This window comes from Cryptomeria japonica, chromosome 10 (assembly GCF_030272615.1).
Source record: "Cryptomeria japonica chromosome 10, Sugi_1.0, whole genome shotgun sequence".
NCBI lineage: Eukaryota > Viridiplantae > Streptophyta > Pinopsida > Cupressales > Cupressaceae > Cryptomeria > Cryptomeria japonica.
The window spans coordinates 621,397,028-621,400,934 of record NC_081414.1 but is presented as its reverse complement, the minus strand read 5'-3'; the positions used below and the strand labels follow the sequence as shown (position 1 = coordinate 621,400,934).

General features: G+C 31.8%; 1 long non-coding RNA gene across 1 annotated transcript; it reads right to left on the bottom strand.

Annotated features, from left to right (window-relative positions):
- Positions 1-1,271: 1,271 nt before the first annotated feature.
- On the bottom strand, positions 1,272-2,203 carry LOC131029980 (uncharacterized). Its single transcript, XR_009102860.2, has 2 exons — positions 1,753-2,203; positions 1,272-1,653 (listed from the first exon to the last, which is right to left on the bottom strand). It is a non-coding gene; the product is annotated as an uncharacterized LOC131029980 (long non-coding RNA).
- Positions 2,204-3,907: the final 1,704 nt, after the last annotated feature.

The following is a 3,907-nucleotide window of genomic DNA, read 5'->3' as shown; positions in this document are numbered from 1 at the left end:
CATTTAGGAGCTTAAGATGCGTGAAGTTAGCTATGGCAGCTACTAGATCCTTTCCCCTACTACAACTTCAAATTGATAACAATAAAACATTTAGAGGGTATCAAATTTTCATTTCTATCAAATGAGCTCAATATCCCACCATCACTCACATACCAATATTTAAATCATCTTCAATCATTAGCCCCCTTCTCACAAAGTCAATTACAATATTATTACCCATTTTAAACAATAAAATTTAACCATGAATAGTGAAAACCCATTTCCATTTCTTTACCAAAATATTTAAACAACTCCAAGTCCAACAAAAAATAAGAATGGGAAATTAACACACGTCATCTCTTATAATCAACGAGTCTTAGCCACTTGTTTATGAGCCTTCCCAAATGATGGAAAATATTTAGCAAACCCTTGATTTTTATCATTGTTTTTTAGCAAATCTTATTTTAATTTTTCATTAGTAAGTAGGTTTTTAGGTTTTTTTTTTCAACATAAGAAATTTTTTTAACTTGGAAAGTTCAAATAAATTTTAATGTTCTCATGTGAATATAACATTAAAAGTTACATAATAATTATTATTAAAATGTAATAACTTTTATATTAAGTTGTTTGTTAGGTTTTGCATGTTTGTGGAGAAGAACAAGGTGTACTCCTATTCAAATTATCTTATCTTCAAAATATGGCAACTAAATTTAAGAGATCTCCACTTACTTCTCATTCTTGTGATAAAGTGGGTCATGATGCTGTTACTTGCTTGAGCTACAATAAATACCATTATGTTTGGAGGAAAAAGAACAAATGCATATTATTATTGAGAAGCCCATTACTATTTTTAAGGAGTTGTAGACAGAAGACAGTAAGAGGATATCTCCTTTTAAGTGTACAATGATGGATACTTCTTTTGCAGTTTTAGGGTTGGATGAGGGTTTAATCTTGTGGCCTTATAAATATTTCCTTGTTACAAGAAAAGAAGATTAGCTGTAAAAAACAAATCTTTAAAACAGTTTTAAACAGACTCTGACAAGTTATCATCTTTAATTTTTAATATTTTGATAGACTTTTTAGTTAATCTTTCCCTTGTACATTTCATATCATCTACAATCAACATTTCAAATCATTTACAATCACCATTTCAAATCATCTTCAAGCAACATTTCGAATCAAAATCTACAACACCTTTAATGACGTATCGTGCTACCGGTAACAGCTTTTCCATTTCAAATCATCTTCCAGCAACATTTCGAATCAAAATCTACAATACCTTTAATGACGTATCGTGCTACCGGTAACAGCTTTTCCTTTAAGTTTGGTCAAAGACTTCATTTATGTCAAATCAAAATCCAATGCAATCATATCTGTAAGTAAATTTTCAGTAGAGAACTCTTGTACGAAAGGCAAGTGGATTGTCTACGAACACAAGTATTGTAGTTTATTTCAGGAAATCCAAATACAATACAAACATAAAAGAAAACGCGTATGAAAACGGCGAGTGATCATTCCACTTTTTCCTCATCCTTGTTATGGTGTCCTGGAAGCTTCTCCTTGATCTTGTCCATCAATCCCTCTTCTCTTCTCTTTATCATCATCTCCTCCTTTCTTCTTCTTCTTCTTCTTCTTCTTCTTCTCTCCTTTTTCTCCCCCTTCCTCATCGCAAGACTGTAAGCACACACAATGACACGCCCATTACACCCATACAAAGTAAAAAAAGCAAATTAAAATAAAAGAGAATGGGCAAAGGGTATAAAGAGAAGTTACAGAGCTGGAAGAGGAGCTATTTGAGCGATGGAGCTTATCCATCAAACCCACTTTGTGTGCTTTCCCATCATCTTCACCATGATGTTTGGGTTCCTTCTCCTCTTCTTTCTTCTTCCCTATCAGACCAAACAGCCCACGATCCTACTGTTCTGAGGCAATTGTCTCCGCCATTACTTTTCACACAACTTACAAGCAGAAGAATGGAGTGAAAAAAGTTTGTGAAATTTTTTCAGGCAAAGGTGGTTTTATAGACTTTGGGCGGGCTTGGAGGACGCGCTTTGGATGCTATCTAGGGTCAGTGTTACAAATATCGAGGTTTTATTTACAGATAACTTTAAAGATGACAATAAGTTTCATGTACAGATCGTGATAAGGATTTTAATGCTGACAGAAAATGGTGAAGGCCATTTAAGCCACTTTAAACTCAGTGTCGGCCATTTGGTAATTTTGAATGTTGATCCGTTTGAACTATTTGATCTAGCAAAATGTGTGTTGTTGAGTTGATGAAATAGGTGGAGACGAATAGGGCATGGGCCTCCTATCGATGGTCGGTGATACAAATGTGGAGGCTATGACACAGATGTGGAGGCTATGACAGGGTAATTCTAAAGATGAAAATAAGTTTGATGTACGAATGCCTACAAGGCTTTTAACGCTCACAGAAAAAGTGTCGGCCATTTAAGCCACATTAACTCAGTGTCGGCCATTTGATTGGGAAGGTCCTCTTAACTACCATCGACCAACATGAACAGCAAAGGAGAAAATGTTTAACAGGAAGGATTGGATTTTAAAAAAAAGAGGTTATTGGATATTGTTGAATTTTTTTAATCTTAGAGAGTATTTATTTTTTCAAAGTTGTCTAATGTAATCAGGGAGGCGTATTAATAGTCGTTATAGCTAACTTTGTGCATCCACATAATCTAAACGGTACACCAGATTTTGATAAATTTTTTTGATTCTCTCTATATGCGACTACACTGCTTATAGCTATTGTTACATTTCAAAGTTTTGTCAACGACTTAAAGATGCCCCAATAACGGTGCACTTAAAATTACCAATACTTTATGCATAAATGATCCAGTAGTTGTGCACAAATACCCCAGTGGTCGTGCACAGATGGACCAATTATGAAGCAAAAAAGCTAAAAAGTGCGTGGCTATTGATAAATGTGAAATTTATTAATGGGCTTTTAGTTATCATTTTTTTTTTGTTTCTTTAAAGTTAGTAATTGGGGTTTGGGTGAGCAAGGAGTGAATGTTAATTCAAACATGGGCACTCACTGATGCTCTTCCCCTAGACCAAGGATATGCTCACAAAGATGAGATTTTAAATTCAATAGGTTAATAATTGATGGTTGAAGGGTGTTAGTTCCATAAAAGTTGACTAGGGCACGATCTTGCCCTTACTCTTTGGTGTTGGTACTGTGCACTCACCAACACTTGATCTCAAGTGGGCTCATTCATAACCAATCAACTTCCCCAATAGACTAATGACCTATTTACAAAACATGAGAATCTTTTAAATTTAATAGGGTTGACATCTTTCTTATGTTTTCTTAAATTGTTAGTGACTAATATATTTAATATTTTAAATACATTTATCTAAAAGATAGATATATCATTCTTGAGGTGTTTTTATTCAGTTTATAAGTTAGACAATGAGATTAATATTTCATCACGTGTTTAGATATATGTATACATACAACCACCAGTTTATCTATAATTTTAAAATACTATATACTCCACATCTTAAATGCATAATCATATGAATAAAAATAAAATTTTATGAAAACTGTTTTAATAATTTCATATATATATATTTTTCCTAATACATAACAGTATCAATTACTTTATTTTCATGAAATAAATTTAAAAATAAATAAACAAAAACAAAACAAATTATTTATTACATATGTAAACTTATTAAATATATATAGTTAATTTTTAAATAAAAAAGGTCATTAATAAAATGTGTAAAGATCTAAAAGGATTCAAAATGGGAAAAAAATAAAAAGAATTTGTAGCTTAATAAAAATAAATTGTTACTTTAAAGGTTTTTTAAATTTTTTTATATTAAATGAATATTTATTTAAACTACTACAATTATTGATTCTCATCTTTGATGTCAAATATTAATAAATGACATATTAAATATC